This window comes from Leopardus geoffroyi, chromosome D3 (genome assembly GCF_018350155.1).
Source record: "Leopardus geoffroyi isolate Oge1 chromosome D3, O.geoffroyi_Oge1_pat1.0, whole genome shotgun sequence".
Taxonomy (NCBI): domain Eukaryota; kingdom Metazoa; phylum Chordata; class Mammalia; order Carnivora; family Felidae; genus Leopardus; species Leopardus geoffroyi.
In genome coordinates this window covers 56,312,074-56,329,906 of record NC_059339.1, presented here as the reverse complement: position 1 = coordinate 56,329,906, position 17,833 = coordinate 56,312,074, and the positions used below count along the sequence as shown (strand labels likewise).

At 42.6% G+C, this 17,833-nt stretch overlaps 1 protein-coding gene and 1 long non-coding RNA gene across 5 annotated transcripts in view; one reads left to right on the top strand and one right to left on the bottom strand.

Annotated features, from left to right (window-relative positions):
* The window catches only part of MAPRE2 (microtubule associated protein RP/EB family member 2), a 158,264-nt gene that overhangs the window by 17,454 nt on the left and 122,977 nt on the right, over nucleotides 1-17,833 (bottom strand). The window lies entirely within an intron of this gene.
* Nucleotides 6,136-16,140, top strand: LOC123588233. Its single transcript, XR_006707771.1, has 3 exons — nucleotides 6,136-9,744; nucleotides 13,725-13,839; nucleotides 16,032-16,140. It is a non-coding gene; the product is annotated as an uncharacterized LOC123588233 (long non-coding RNA).

Genomic DNA, 17,833 nt, shown 5'->3' with positions numbered 1-17,833 from the left:
GAGAGAATTGCCAAGCATGCTCCACACTGTCAGCATAGAGCCCCATGGCTCAAACTCACAAACTGTGAGATCATGACTTGAGCGGAAGCCAAGAGTTGCACGCTTACTGACTGAGCCACCCAGGCACCCCTCACCCCAATGTTTATAGCAACACTATCAACAATAGCCAAATTATGGAAACTGATGAATGGATAAAGATATGGTGTACATATACAATGGAGTATTACTCAGCAGTCAAAAAGAATGAAATCTTGCCATTTGCAACAATGTGGATGGAACTAGAGTGTATTTTGCTAAGCTAAAGAAGTCAGTCAGAGAAAACAAATATCATATGATTTCACTCATATATGGAATTTAAGAATCAAAACACCTGAACACAAGAAGGGAAGGAAAAATAAGATAAAAACAGGGAGGCAAACCGTAAGAGACTCTTAAATACAGAGAACAAACTGAGGATTGCTGGAGGGGAGGTAGATGGGAAGATGGGCTCAATGGGCAATGGGCATTAAGGAGGGCACTTGCTGGGATGAGCATTGCGTGTTATATGTCAGTGATAAGTCACTAAATTCTACTCCTGAAACCAACAGTACACTATGTGTTAACTAATTTGAATCTAAGTAATACAAAAAAAACTTCCTGTTACAAAGTAAGTCTGAGGAACTCATGTACAGCAAGGTGGTTATATGTAACACTGTATGTTTGAGAGTTGCAAAGAGAGTAGATCTTAAAAGTTCTTATCACAAGAAAAAAATTCTAATCATACGGTGACAGATGTTCATCTAGACTTATTGTCGTGATCATTTTGCAATATATACAAATATTCCATGTTTATGCCTGAAACGATTATGCCGTATGTCAATTATGCCGTATGTCAAAAGCAAAACCCCACAGACCTGGAACATGACAGAAGATGCACTGTACCTACATTGACTGGTTATTTGTGGATGATCTGTCATCACTTCCTTATCCTTTTTACCTCGGTCAACAGATTTTATTTTTTAACTGGGAATGGGAATGAACTTGGTTAAAATAAAAGTAAATAAAGCCACTGCTGGGGATAGAGTATAGGGCTGGAGTGACGAGAGGATGGAGCTCCCTCCCACAGCAAGAGGCTTTCCTGAGTGCCGAAACGGACACCGGAGTGGCCACACTGCAGTATGACCGACTGCGCCCCCACCCTTCTCACGGCTTCGGGGTCTGACCCTTTTCTTGGAAAATGGCCCCACGCCTCCCCTTTGTAGGCTCCTAATGCGTTCTGAGGGCAAAACAAAGGAAAGCGCCTCTGCGGCCAGAGTCCAGTCCACGTGGAACATCAGCGGGGGCTCCTGGATGCTCTGATTCAGCAGGTTATTAAGAGGCTGGTTCGTATATTCTGAAATTACTAGTTCACGGCCCTTAGGGCTTCTGTCACCAGCGCAGCCCGCGGCCAAGTGTGGCTCTTCCTTCTCGCCACTTCAGGGTCAGCTTGTAAAAGTGGGCAGCCCCTTTTCTGAGCACCTTGGGGCCTAGCAGAAAGCACACCAGCCGTGTGGGCCCGGGGATCGGGTATGGAAGTGGTAATCCTTCGGCTTGCCCTTAGGGAGGCGGTGGCGGAGCTTGGGGGCCCGGTCGCCAGGTGGCCTTCATGGCAGTCCGGGTGCTGCTACCTGGACCCCTGGATGCCGAAGACGGCAAAAGTAGTGCCTGTTTCCCAGAGTCAGGAACAGCACAGGACAGGTCCTTAACAAGAGCCTGGCACATGGTAGGTGCTCGATAAATGTGAGCTCACATTAGTAGTGCTGTTACTCAGCGAATATGATCTGACCAATGATGAAGTACACAGGTTTCCCATTTCCAGACACTAGCAAGATAAACACTAAAGTGCTAAAGTAGTAAGAACATCAGACTCTCTTTCAAGAAACCTCTATAAAAATTTTAACCCGTAAACCACCAGTGGGCACCAAGGCCTCGGTTCTCCAGTTCCATTCACCCTCTATCTTGAAAATCAGCAAGCTGGAGTCTCTGTGCTCCTTCTTAAATTATCCTGACTCATCCATTCAAGCAGCCAACATTTACTGACCTCCTACTGTGTACCTGGCAAGATATAGGCAGTTGGGATAAATCAATGAATGAAACATAGAAAATGCCTTTGTGGAATTTACATTCTAACAGCAGAAATGAGATAATAAACAACATGATACATTAGTAAGTGCCATAATAAACCGGCAAGCAAATGCTATGGAGAAGAGACCGGCAGAGCAGGGCGAGGGTGAGCAGCCTCTGCAGTAGCAGCTCCGGGTGTCTGAGTGCCCAGCACGTGTCTTTCTCCAGTCTCAGCTCTGCAGACCCAGGAGCCTCCCGTGGGCCTCACTAGACCCAGGTTCCCTCAGAAGGACAAGGGGCAAGATCACGGAGCCCTCTTGATGCGAGTCCTGCCGCAGGCTAGCAGAGACATGAGGCGAGACGTACGCCAGGCCCATGTGGCAGTCACCCTGACCCGCAAGTCCTGTTCCTCACAGAAGCCTACGTCTCTTGTGACAGCTCCAGAGGCATAACCTTCCAGAATCCCTGAAAGAGACTTGCCAGGTGCAGGAGGAACCCTTACTTCCAGGCCTAAGAAAGTCAGATTGGAACAGAGGCCTGAGAGGGGTGAAGCTGGTGCCCTGGACAGCCCAGGAGCAGAGCATTCCAGGCAACGGCAAGGCCTGATGCCCACACGAAGGCTCTACCTCATCTGGGGCAGGGGCCAGGTGGAGTGCTGCCGCAGAGCAAGCCTGGGCCAGTGCAGGAGGGGGCAGATCGTCGGGACTCAGAGGCCGCAGTCAGAAGGTGGGCTTTCATTCTGAGGGGAAAGGGAAGCCGCGGCAGGGTCCCGAGCTGAGGAGTGACATGGTCTGACTGCTGTGTGAAGAATGGGCTGCAGGAGGGTGAGGGCAGAAGCAGAGAGGGCAGAGGCAGAGTGGCCAGAGAGGAGGCCACTGCCGTGATTTTCCTAGTATGAGTAGTGAGTGCTCAAGACGAGTTTCCTTTATGGTAAATCATTTACAACGCACCAGTTCAGAAAGCCCCATCATGTACCCTATAAAATAGGCACCAAATGTCTGGCTGTTTTATACGGCTTCCATTTTGCAATGTTAACAGCAACCTAAAAGACATTTTGTGATCAATAGCATCTGCTATTGACTCTGAGAGGAAGGCTGAAGAAAAGTAGGCAGTGACAAGGGCTATGAGTCAGTGTGTGTCCCTCCCAATTCACTCCTCAGGGTCATTACACAGTGTGATAACTGGTTCTGCCCTGGGAGCAAGCCAGGGAACTACACTCAGAGTGAGAGGCCTGGGACGGCGTGGCTGCCTCTGCACCCAGAGCCTCAGAGCCTGAAGGCTCCCCTTCCCCGGCCAGGGGTCACAAAGCCTGCCCCCGCAGTGGCCAAGAGGACCTGAGCTTGGCTGGCCAGCATGAGCACTCAGAAAACTGAATTACTTCTGCCCTGGTTACTGTCCCTGCTGGAGATGATGTGCTTATTTTTAGCCATCATGTGATTCTCCAGTATTTTCCAGGCTCTGCCTGAGTCACTATGGTTTCTGAGAATTTTTCATAGTGGGAAAAAATGCACAGAACTTCTCCTCTTAGAATGGCTCAAGTATTAAAATAGCTAACTTTTGAATAGTTGTTTGAATGTGGCGTGTATTTCCTTATGATAAACCGACTCTTCTCACATCTTGGTAGGTAATTAAGGGTGCTCTGAAACACATTAGGTGCCGAGCAATCACTGTCTTAGTTCAAATTCTCGTTTTTAACTTGTCCTCAGGGCAACTTCTCTCTAGAAATGGCAAGGATCCCTCACTCCCATGAAAACAATACACACCAGAATCCCAACAAGTTAGGGAGGTGCCCCCTTGCCTGTTTACTGCAGGAGGAAGAAAAGCTAGTGGGTGAAACAGCCCAACAAACCTAGCCAGACCATCAAGAGTTAAAACACACAGGCATCACCATGACATCGCGGCATCACTGTACTCCTGGCATACAGCAGCCCTTCAAGCCAAAAGTCTTCAAATTAAGATGGCTATTGCGTAGGAACACGAGCATTCAATACTTCATGATGGACAGATACAGTCCTGACTCCACTGTCAAGACCAGAATTTTAGGTTATTTTTCTGGTGGTGGCAAGTTGACTGTGCTCCATTAACACGATCTTCCCCAGACTCCCTTGCAAACAGAGATGTGGTCCGAGGCCACAGAGCTGGAGCTCAGGGAGGCGAGAACCAGAGCTGAGCCTCATATGAATCTTTTACTACAACTGGCTCCTGGGTCCAGCTTCTCTGCTTTCACCAACCAACCACCAAGCCAGAAAAATGTGCATCGTATATGCTTGGCCAACCTCTTCTCCTACATGGTTTGTTGGAACAGCTTCTTAGCTAGTCTTCTGGACTGTAACTGTGCCACCCGCCATGTATTTTCTACACCAAACAGCAAACTTGTGCTTAAAACCTTTCAGTGACTCCCAACTGTTCCCTTTAAAGCATAAACCTCTGTGACCAACAGAACCTATGGTGACCTCCTCTCCCCAATAATCTTCACCTCCTGGTATTCTAATCTTTGTATAGTCCCTTCCTCTAGAGTATGGGTGCGGCCTGTGCCTTGCTTCTAAGCAACAGAATATGACAAAGGTGATGGGAGGTCGCTGTCATGATTACGGTACTCTACAGAACTCTGTTTGGCTAGCATACACACCAGAGAGAATTCTATGGGTCTAGAAGCAGCAAGATGCCACGTAAGCACCCATGCTGGAAAAGCCCATGTGGCAAGGAAGCACAGGTGGCCTCTGGGAACTGACAGCAGCTGCCACCAGGAGACTGAAACCTCAGTTCTGCAGTGTCAAGGAAACTGTCACAACCCGAGAGCTCTCCCCAGTTAAGCCTCTGATTAGACCACAGCCCCAGAAGATACCTGGATTGCTGCCCGGTGGGACCCTAGAACACAGAACACAGCTAGGCTCGGCCTGGACTTCAGAAGGTGTAAGACAATAGGTGTGTGTTGTTTTAAGCTGCTAAGTTTGTAGTAGTTGTTTTGCAGCAACACAGTCTGAATATCACCTCTCCACTTATTATACAAGGGCCCCACTCACCTCTGCAGCTTTACTTCGCAATACCCATGCAGAATAACACACACTTTACCAAATACAGCATATTCTCTCGACATCGATATTCTACTCTTTCTGTTTGCAGTGCTTTTGTCCATACTCTTAACCTGGCTAACTTCTACTCATTCAGTGACTCGTCGTCAAAACCCCCATTTCCCCAAGAAGCCTTTCTAGAATCCACAAGACCAGCTCTGATGGTCTTCCTACACACCCTGATAGCACAGACCTCACTTTGTTGTTATTGTCTATTTATTACCAGGTTTTCATCACAAGACTGTAACTTCCCTGAATCATGATGTGTTTCCAGAACTTCTTACGGTGCCCTGACAAATATGTGTTGAGAGACTGAACGAAAATCCAAGCAAAGCTTTCATAAAAAGAGCAACGACTCCAGCAAACAGGAGCTGTTTAAGAAGGTTTTTTTTTCTGAGCTATTGTGTAGTACACCATATACTATTTCCGCAGCTACAGTACAAGGGGCTCCTCAGGTGATAGAGAGGACGGGAGAGGATGCCGAAAATAGTCATACACGTGGGCTTCAGTGCTGCATCTTCCTGGATCCAAATGGACATGCTGTGATTCAATTTAAATCAATTCAACAAATTCTAAATGAAATTCTTCAAAGTAAACAATGTTTCTCTTCCTGCCCAACATACCAAGTGACAAAGAATGGCACCAATAAGAAAAACAGACCTCGTTCTGCCATCTTGGAACCTGAGGAGGCCTGCTGGGAGCAGGACTCCTAAAATGACAAGTATGTCTGGAAGGCTGTGGTCCAAGGCCATTTTTGCTGGAGAAAGCGGGGTCTCCAGAACCAGAGAGAGCACAGAGTTCTTCTTAAAATTGAAGATGTTTATGCTTGAGATGAAACAGACCTGTATCTAGGCAAGAGATGTGCTTATATGTACAAAGCAAAGAAGAGCACAGTGACTCCTGGTGGCAAACTGAACAAAACCAGAGTAATCTGGGGAAAAGTAACTCGTGCTCATGGAAACAGTGCCGTGGTTCATGCCAAATTCCAAAGCAACCTTCGTGCTAAAGCCATTGGCCACAGAATCCATGTGATGCTGTGCCCTTCAAGGATTTAAACTTACTGTAAAGTAAATAAAAGTGTACATTTGCTCTCTTACGGGGGGCAGGGAGGGAGGAAGAAAAAAAGAAAAATAGGTCCATGGGTGACGTGTGATACTCTGTTTACGGAAATGGAGAATAAATGCTAAATCATTGCCTCTGAGACCTCCTAAGTTTTGTCGTGAGGCTGAGAAGCCAGATGCCAAGTTATTATTCCAACAGAGAGAAAAGCGATGATGGGAGTAACACGTGGGATTTAGCACAAAACCAATGAGCATTTCAACATACACAGGGAGCAGTGAAAATGACCCAATACCATTTATGAAAGGAATCAATGCTGTTTAAAAGAGGCCTCAAGGCTTTACTTCCCAGTGCAGGCGGGACAATAATGGAGGCCATTGGTCCTCTCCTGCAAGGCCGTGAGTGAGGGAACAGAGCCCAAGAGGCCAAAATACATGTCAGTTGTGTCTGAAGGGCTTACTCTTCCCTTTGAAATCACCTAGACCATCCATTCAGAGAATGAGGTCAATCCAAGGGTTAAGAAATCAGAGATGAGGAATCCCGCTAATCCAGGACCCAGTATCCCAGGCTTCACGTACATGTCTGCTTCCAGGCTGCAAAGAGGCCTGGAACAAGTGACTCAAGGTTTCCTGCTTTTACAAACCTATGCAAAAGACAGCAACTCTCACCCAGAACCTGCTGCAAGGATGAATGAGAATGTTTTTAAACTTGAAAAAGCGGCTGCTAGTTTTAAAAATAAAAATGGAGGTCATTCAAATGCAACAGCATGTGCTCTGGTTCCAGCCTTTATGCCACTGCAGAGACTTTCATTTCCTCCACACACTATGCAATTTGAATCTGGTTTGTGAAAATGTACTGTGGTTCAGCATAGTGTAAGGAGAAGATCAGAACATAAAACAAGACCACATCCATAATATTTCAGAGGGAATATAATGGTTTAAAGAGTAGGCTTTGGAATCACAAGGTCAGGCTTCAAACTCTGGGCCCCCTATTTCTTTTTTTTTTTTTTAATTTTTATTTAAAAAAACTTTTTTAACATTTATTTATTTTTGAGAGAGAGAGAGAGAGAGGGAGAGGGAGAGAGAGAGAGAGAGAGAGAGACAGAGCATGAGTGGGGGAGGGGCAGAGAAAGAGGGAGACACAGAGTCCAAAGCAGGCTCCAGTCTCTGACCTGTCAGCACAAAGCCCGACGCGGGGCTCGAACTCACAGACTGTGAGATCATGACCTGAGCTGAAGTCAGATGCTTAACCGACTAAGCCACCCAGGCGCCCCTGGGCCCCCTATTTCTAGTGTATGACCCTGGAAAGTTACTGAAACTCTCTGTGGCTCAGTTTCCCCACCTCTACAACAGGGGTTATGGTTGTAGGTTTTGATCTCGAAGCTTTCAAATATTCTAGTTTTACAGAAAACTAGGTCAGGGTTTGATTCCAAAAAGCCAAAATAACTAAAAGTTGTAAACTGAATTAGTAAATCCTCTATCAAAGATGCAGTCTCAGTAAGCAAGCACATTGGATGGCCATGAAAAATGCATGGCTGTTCCTCTGACGAAGGCCCTCAGCCTTGTCCACAGATACTGCCAGAAGATTCCTATCCAAAGCTCCTGAATTCTTCATGTCTCTGTTCCTCGCTGTGCTCTCAATATTCCAAACTCACAGATATTCAGTATCCTGGCAAGGCAGAGCACTGCTCATATTGTATTGCTGTGGTTTTATCATTACAGGTTGAGAAATACAGTTTTAATTACTGTTTGAGGAGAAAAGTATCCTAATGCCCAGTGGTATATCTTATACATCTTACATAAGACAGATGTATAACTGGAGGAACAAAACTACCAACAGCCTTCTCCTTCCCATGAGCAGCCATTACCCGCTTTGCAGCTTAGCAATGGGATGGTTTCTTAATATGAGGAGGTCAAGGGGATGCAATGCTGATACGGGGCAGGGACTGAGTGAAAGATACATCGTTCATATAACAACCGCTAGCATTTGCTTGAAGACAATTCTTGCTAATTATGGGACTGGTAAGAAAAATGCACCTCTTCCTTGTTTTGAGTTGACATTACATGATCTCTTAAAATGAATATTTGATCCTTGAAGAAGTAAGCAGGTATATGGAGGTATAGTTTGTGGTTAGGTGACTGAGGCCTCTGAGAACAGTTAACAGCAGGAGCATACCGGGAAGGTGCAGAGAATAAATAGGCATGACTCATCCTGATACGGAGACCACAAAGGGCCAAGGAGGATGCCTGTGCATACCCTACGGCTCTGAGAAGTCAAATGCTATCAAGGACTGGTCTGGTCTAAAGAACAGACAACGGAAAATGCATTTCTTGGAATAAGTAATGGCTTTGGGGTGAGAGCAACATTTGTGTTTAAAGGGCAGACTGTTCTCAAAAGGTAAATGAACACATATGTTTTGTCAGTAATAAGGAAAAGGAAGTCCTGCATGAAGGCACAGGCCTGACACCAAGGTCAGGACCCTCTGAGTGAAATTTAACTTCGTGGGTACTTTTTACGTGGACTCTAATTGAGTCCCTATTAAATCAAAAACATCAGAACACTTTGGAGCAATACACCAAAAGCTTCCATGTCCACAACAAAACATTACAATGTCTACGATATAATCCAAAATTATTCAACATACAAAGATCCAGGAAAATGTGACACGTTCTCAAAATCAACAGATGCCAATGGTGAGACGATCGGATGGTGGCATCAGCAGACAGGAGCTTTAAAGCAGCTATCAGAACCATGCCCAGGGAAGTGAAGGATGTTCACAATAAATGAAAGGTAGGCAGTACCAATAGAGAAAGAAAAAAAGGGAATTAACAACTGAAAACATACAAGGGTTGAAATTTTAAAAATGCTCAATAGAAGGGAAATGACAGAGGACAAAGAGGGTAAACCTGAAGATGTATTAATAGAAACCATCTAATCTAAAGAAGAGACAGCGTGCTGAGAAAAAGGTGAACAGAGCCTCAGAAACCCGTGGGAGAATTTCAAAAGCTCTAACATATGGATAAATGTGTCCCAGAAGGACAGAGAGAATGGAGCTGAAAAATGGCTGAAAATCTCCCAAATATGGTAAAAGACATAAACTCAACAGATTTAAAGTAGCTTAATGAACTCCAGAACAAGAGAAATTCAAAGAGAACCATGATTAGGCACATCCCAGTCCGACTAACTGAAAACCAAAGATAAAGAAACTCTTGACTGCACCCAGAGAGGAAAAACATGTTGCACATGGGGAAGAACGATTAGAACAAGCAAGCCCTTCTCATCTCTGGAGGCCACGGACACTGAAACGACATCTTTAAAGCACATAAAGCAAGATCAGGTGGAATTCTTTATCTATGAAATTTTTGATCATGACAAAAAGACATTTACAGAAGAAGGAAACTGGAAGAACTTGTTGCCAATGGACCTGCTCTATAAGAAATGCTAAAGCAAGTTCTTCAGTATGAAGAGAAATGAAATCGGTAGGGAACTCAGAGCTTCAGGGACGAATGAAGGCGACTGGAAATGGTAAAAGGTAGGAATGGGGGGAAAACCCACTCTTTTTCCTCTCAATTTCTTTTAAACACACACGATTGCCTAAAGCAGCACTGCTTCCTAGAAATATGTTTATCAGTCAATTAAAAAATTTTTAAGATGTGAAATGTAATGTATGCAAAAATACATATAATATGTACAGATTATAATTTCTACATGTAATTAATAAAATTATTAGAGATTTTGTATTCTTTTTTTTTCCATACTAAGTCTTCTACATCCAGCATGCATTTCATACATACAGCACATTTCAGTGCAGAATAAGCACATTTCGAGTGCTCAAAAGCCACTTATGAAAACAGTGTTGGTCTAAAACAAAAGTTGTAACATTGTCTTGGGGGATTTATAATGTATGTGGACGTAGCACATGTGACAAGTGTAACAGTCATACAAACTATATGGGACAAACAAAAGTGGGAGGAAGGGTTGCCAGGGTTCCGCATTTTACATGAAGAGAAAATACAATTTTTAAGTACACTGTGAAAGTATATATATTGTAATTCTTAGAGCAACCACTGAAAAAATTAATGCAAAGAGATATAGTTAGAAAGGCCATCAAGTAAGTTGGAATATACAATATCTGAAAAATCCAGAATATGGATATGGCAACTAAAGTGCAAGCAACCAAAAACACAAGTGGGGCTACATTAAAGTAAAACGCATCTGCACAGCAAAAGAAACCATCAACAAAGTTAAAAGACAACCTAGAGAATGGGAGAAATATTTGCAAACCATATATCTGATGAGAGATTAATATCCAAAATACATAAAGAACTCCTACAGCACAAGAGCAAAAAAACCCAAATAACTCAATTAACAATTAAAAAAAAAAATGGACAAAACATACAGAGAAGGACAGATAACATACGTTTTCACTCTTATGTGGATCCTGAGAAACGTAACAGAAGACCATGGGGCAGGGGAAGGGAAAAAAAAAGGTTAGAGAGGGAGGGAGCCAAAACATAAGAGACTTAAAAACTGAGAACAAACTGAGGGTTGATGGGGGGTGGGAGGGAGGGGAGGGTGGGTGATGGGCATTGAGGAGGGCGCCTGTTGGGATGAGCACTGGGTGTTGTACGGAAACCAATTTGACAATAAATTTCATATTTAAAAAAAAAAGTGAAAAAATGGACAAAAGACATGAATTGACATTTTTTCAAAGATATATGGAAGGTCAATAGGTATATGGGAAGATGCTCAACATCAGCATTCATTAGGGAAATGTAAATTAAAACCACAATGAGAGTAGGGCACCTGGGTGGCTCAGTCAGTTAAGTGTCTGACTTCGGCTCAGGTCATGATCTCACAGTTTGTGAGTTTGAGCCCCAAGTCAGGCTCTGTGCTGACAGCTCAGAGCCTGGAACCTGTTTCAGATTTTGTCTCCCTCTCTCTCTGCCCCTCCCCTGCTCACGCTGTCTCAAAAATAAATGAGCATTAAAAAAAAACAAAAAACAACCACAATGAGATATCACTTCATGCCTATTAAAATGGCTATCACCAAAAAGATAAGAAATAACAAATACTGGTGTGGATGTGTGTAGTAAACAAGGGCACCCCTGTGTACTATTGGTGGGAATGTAAATTGGTGCAGCCACTAAGACAACAGTAAGGAAGATCCCAAAAAATTAAAAATGGAATTACCATATGACCCACCAATTCAACTTCTGGGTATTTATCCAAAGGAAATAAAAACACTAACTCAAAAGGTATCTGCACCCCCATGTTCATAGCATTATTTACGATAGCCAAGACATGGAAACTACTTAAATGTCCAATGATGGATGTATGGATAAAGAAACCGTGGTACACGCACACAGTATTTTTAGGCCATAAAAAATGATGAAATTCTGCCATCTGCAACAACATGGAAGGAGGACCTTGAAGGGATTATGCTAAGTGAAATAAATGAGACAGAAAGACAAAGATTGTATGATCTCACTTACATGTGGTGTCTTTAAAACAAACACACAAACAAATAAACTCAGTAAAAGAGATCACACTTGTGGTTACCAGAGGCAGAGAGCAGGGAGAGGTAAATTGGAAGGTAGCCAAAAGGTACAAACTTCCCGTTATCAGATAAATAAGTACCAGGGATGTAATGTATAACATGATGGTGACCACTAACACTGATGTAGGATCTGTAGGAAAGTTAAGAGAGTAGATCCTAAGAGTTCTTATCATAAGGAGAGATTGTTTTCTTCTTTTTTTATTGTATCTACATGAGAAGATGGATGTTAGCTGAACCTGTTATGGTAATCATTTCACAATACATCTAAATCAAACTATTATGTTGTACTCATGAAACTCATAAGCGATGTAAGTTATTTCCAAATAAAACTTGAAAAAATAATCATAAAAAATCCAGAAGACAACAGGAAAACAGAAAAAACAGAGGAGATAAGCAGAAAACAAATGATAATATGGTAGACCTAAATCCAGCTAAATCAACAGTTACATTAAGTTGTAACAGACTGGAGAGTCCAACGTACAGAGATTATGAGGATGAATAACAATGCAAGACCCAATCACATGCTTTTTATAAGCCGCACACTTTAAATATGAGCTCAAAGATGGGTAGAAGTTTAACGTATCATGGGGAAAGATATACCACGCAAGCAGTAAGCATAAGAAAGCTAGCATGGCTGTTTAGTATCAAATAAAATAGACTTCAAGACTAAGAGTTTTAACGAAGATAAAGAGGGACATCTCATAAAATACAAAGGTCAATTCATTGGAATGATTTAGCGTAACAATGTATGTATCTCACAACAGAGCCCCAATACAGGACACAAAAACTGAGAGGAAGTAAAGGGAGAAAAGACAATTCCACAATCAATGTAACACCCTCTTCACAGCAATTATTCGAACTAGACAGAAACAAAAATCAGTAAAAGCATAGAGGATCTGAAAAACACTATCCACTACCTTGATCTGATATTTCTAAAACGCTACGCGACCAACAACTGCAGAATACTTTTTCTTTTCAAATGAACAAGGTATACTGACCAAGCGAGACCATATTTTGGGCCATAAAATTAAGGTTGGAACAAGGACAAAATCACTATACACTGCCACATTTCACCGCCTCTCCTAAAAACACAGAACAGAAACTTTTTGCGAAATTAAAAGCAACTCTTTTCCCCAAAGGAGGTGACAGGCAGTGCTTACTTAGATTACAGGTGCTCAACAAATGTGTAAACACTTAAATACACCAATAAACATGAACACCCTGTTAAGATTATATGAACAGCCTTAGAGAACCCAAATTAAAGTTAATTGGGAGAGTATTTACATATTCAATAGTTTTGGAAATACACTGTTAGGATTTATTTCTATTTACATTTAGGGATTTAAGTGTGATTGTGCAAGTACTTTATTCTGTTATACTTCTTAGGTTGCTTCCTTTTTGAAACCATTTTTCTAATATTTCTATTGATCTGATTTTAAGGCTGGAACACTCAAGTCCCTGAGGAAAAGAGAAAGCACAGCCTCAATTTCCATAGCAACTCTAAATCCATCACATTATATTTGTATATGAGAATTTGATTTAAATATATTAATATATGTGAATTTGCAATGTGTCTAAGCTGTAGTTGCCATAGGAACTGCAACTTCAAATTTCCTTTTAAGTTTGGTAAATGCTCACACTTGACAACGGATTCCCGCCCCCCCCCCCCCCCCCCCCCCCCCCCCCCCCCAGCTATCTTGAGTTGCGGATATGGCTCACTGCAATAAGCTTATAAACATCATGACTCACAATGATAGATGCACTTAATAGGTATCTATCATTATGGAAACAGATATTTTTTTTTCAATATATGAAGTTTATTGTCAAATTGGTTTCCATACAACACCCAGTGTTCATTCCAAAAGGTGCCCTCCTCAATACCCATCACCCACCCTCCCCTCCCTCCCACCCCCCAGGAAACAGATATTTTAATACATGCGCCTCATTGGTAGATCAAAAGCAACTAGAGATGCAATGCTTCAGAACGCAGATGGCAGAAGACTTGCCAGGCAGCCATTCACCCTTATGTGACAGCCTCTGCTTACGCTGAAGCTTGTTTCAGTCCAGGTAAGTCACCCAACCGCACTGACACTGGTGGGCTCTATGGCTTCTCGGAATCTACACGAGGACATTTTGGATCTGTACTGAAATGGCAGAAAAATCTGGTACATTCTCATGACAACTGAATGCACCAAGTATGTGGAGTGTATCTAGTTTATAAAAAAGCAAACAACCCATGGTGCAGGCCTACAGAAGTAGTCTGTGTGATGAAAAACATTATTATTATTATTATTATTATTATTATTATTATTATTATTATTATTATTTTGCCAATGTAGACAGTACTTTCTTAAGTGGAGAATCCATTCCAGGATCACATTTCCACTCTAATACGGGCCCTTTGCCACTTATCGCTGCTCTTAATGTATTATAGTCAGGACACGCGAGTTAATTTGTTATTAGCCTACAGAAATATTTGGGGAGAGAGAAATGCACTGCAAAATCAATCAAGTATTCCATGGCCAAATGAAAAAATAAAGACCATCTCTTGCTTTTAGTTCTACCAGCCATTGCTCGTTTCTACTAATGCAGATGGTTGAGAAATGACAAGGCTTAGAGGTGGAGGGCGCCTGGATGGCTCAGTCAGTTAAGCCTCTGACTTTGGCTCAGGTCATGATTTCATGGTTCGTGAGTTCAAGCCCCACATCAGGCTCTCTGCTCTCAGCCGAGAGCCTGCTTTGAATCCTCTGTCCCCCTTTCTCTGCCCCTCTCTCACTCATGGTCTCTCTCTCTCTCAAAAAAAATAAACAAACATGGAAAAAAAAATTAATTGGGCGCCTGGGTAGCTCACTCAGCTAAGCGTCCAACTTTGGCTCAGGTCATGATGTCACAGTTTGTGGGTTTGAGCCCTATATTGGGCTCTGTGCTGACAGCTCAGAGCCTGAAGCCTGCTTCAGATTCTGTCTGTCTGTCTGTCTCTCTCTCTCTCTCTCTCTCTCTGCCCTTCCCCCACTCATACTCGGTCTCTCAAAAATAAACATAGAAAAAAAATTAAAAAGAAAAAAAAGAAATTACTGATAGGACATCACTGTTGGGTAACTGTGCTATCCATCTGAGAATTCCCAGAGAGCTGACCCTCACCTCATCATTAAGCACTTAAATTTTGGGTAGACAAAATCAGACTTGTGAAGAGAATGGCTTTGAATGGCTTCAGACCAGAGGCAGGTGACCAGTTTAAAGACTGTAAATAGTTCATGGGGGAGATGATTATAAACAGAATCTTAAGTATTAGAAGGGAACTCTGAGTGGATCAATTAGTGTAGGCTGGTGTCCTAGTGATCCTGAGGGATAAGGAGAGGCATGGAGCTATTTGATCGTCTAATAAAGCATTCAGGCTGATGGGCTGTTTAGTAAGGTTTTCTGAAGTTTTTTTTGGCTCTTCTTGTACCGATGCTTGTACTTTCTATTGCGATCAGTCTACTCTTTGCCCTAATAAGTTATGTGCTGAGAAACCATATCCCTATGTTTGTTAGAATTACACTTTTGTATCACAGATTTTAGAAGACATTTTGGCTTATATTTTCTTGGCTGTACTCCCAAGAGCTGGATACTGGACCTTGAGAAAAATGAGGTCTCACTGTATTTATAGGAGCCTTTCACCTATTATAGCTTTTAAAACAGTGTTCTACATGCGATGTACACCTTGCTATAATTTTTTCCACAGTATAGTTTTTCCACCCCACAATGTCCAAGAGACAGAACCTATTTTATTAAAAAGGGTATGACTCGTTTGACTTTTGAAAATATCCTTTCTCCCTGATTAAGACCAATGAGGTGAATGAACATGGTCAAGGTAACAGGAACATGAATCTTTTTTTAAAAATTGTTTTGTAATGTTTGTTTATTTTTGAGAGACAGAGGACAAGTGGGGGAGGGGCAGAGAGAGAGGGAGACACAGAATCGGAAGCAGGCTCCAGGCTCTGCACTGTTAGTACAGAGCCCGACACAGGGCTCAAACTCATGAGCCATGAGATCATGACTTGAGCCAAAGTTGGATGCTTAACTGACTGAGCCACCCAGGCACCCCAGGAACACAAATCTTAAAAGAACTACTGCCTTCTGGAACATTAAGAACCTTATTTATTAAAAAAAAAAAAAAAAAAGTAAAAACCCTATTTATTACCTGTTGACTTTAATGTGTTTTCTGAGCTCTGTCACCCAAGAGGTTAAGCTCTGGAAGAAATCTGTTTCTCTTCCAGGTTCACAGACATTCTATCAAAATGGCACACGTTTCTCTGTGGCTTCTGTGAAAGACCAATGGAGGAAGTGCTAGAAAACGAGGCCAAAGCAGCACCGTGGGCAGTGGTGCAGATTCAAGGACACACTGTGATTGTGGAACAAAAATGTACTTCTGAGGCCTGTCCAATTTCACTACTAAACACTTGAAGAAAAAAAGTGGCAGCTGAGTTTTAAGATGAATCTGTACATCAATAACAGCTATAGGAAAAGACCCCAAGACCAGAAATGCCAGCTACCCTGGGTCTCGCCTCTCCCCCCATGTCTTCCTAACTCCAGCTGCCCACCAAAACCCCCGATCCGGACAAAACACACCCCTCTTCTACCCCATCTCTACACTGATCCAAGTTTCTGACCACACTTAAAGCCCAATTTGAACTGCTATAATTTTTTGTTCCCCAAACTCCTTGTGGCCTTTTACCCAACCTCTCCCCAGCACTTCTGATTGTTTAAATAATAAAATAAATAAAATAAAATAAAATAAAACAAAACAAAACAAAACAAAACAAAACAAAAAACAAAACAAAACATTCCCCTGCCTCTCTAAATCTTTATCAACACTCTTGACCTTATTTTCTTCCTCCAGCATCAGGGTCCTGCTCCACAAGTTTCCCCTCCTTTTTCCTATCATCAACTAATTCTCCTCCAGGGACCTTTCTCCCATCTTACAAACTTGCTCACTGTGCCTTGTCCTAGAAGCAAACAAAAACAGATCAAGGACACTACCATTCGCCTTCCAATCTCACTTCTCAACGCTGTCTGCTTTCCCCCACAACTAAATGTTTTTCCTCAACTTTTTTCCTGACAAATTTGGTGAAGGTGGGATCCCCTCTCACTGCAGGACTTTCCCACTTGTCAGGTCACGCCCTCGCCTGGTCTCTGTGATCTAGGCGTATGCATTCAGCACTTTAACAGACCAGTTCTCTAAAGGATTGTTCTTCACCTCCCAGGAGTCCATTATCTTTGGCCTATTTTCAGGCTTCATCCTCTTTGATCTCTCTACAATTAATATTCGGCACTGCTGGTGACCCCTCTTTCTAGAAATTTCCTACTGTTCATTCTCTGATGCTGAGCTTTCCTAGTTTTTTCCCTGATGTTTGTATCTTTTTCTTAGCTTCCTCTTTTTCCTCTTGCTCCTTATTCCTTAGCTTATTTTATATAATTTCATTCATTCTATGGCTTCAGAGCTAGACTTTTATGCTGTCTTAATTTCCTTCCTCCAATTCCTCTCCCCATTCTGGGTGCCATCATTGCACTGAGTGACCCCTAAGGTGAGAAATTCAATGGGCTCGTCCAGGCCTCATTTTACTGGACTCCCTTCCACAGGTTCAGACATTGTTGGCCACTGTGTTCCTTTCCTTCTGCTTCTTTGACATGTTATTTCATCACTTCCTTTAATCTTTCTGGAACCTTCCCTGATTCTTGTGCGAACCCTTGCTTTTCTGCCCAAACATTAAATGTTACAGTTCTTCACGTCAGTCTCTCTTCTTCCAACTGAGAGCTTACTTCCGGCTTCAATTACATGAACATATGGAAGACTCACAAATGTATACTGATAGTCTACACAACATGCTGGTGTTGTTTAGCATTAGTATTGTTATAACCATCTCCTATCCATTCTAATTGGAGGTTGGGCATAAATAGGGAATTTGTGCCATTTACAAAATTAATGTTATTGATTTAACAAGTGTGAACACTGGTTTTCAGAATGGAACAAATCGTTTTCTGACGATCTCACTGTTTGACTGTCCAGTACCACAACTGG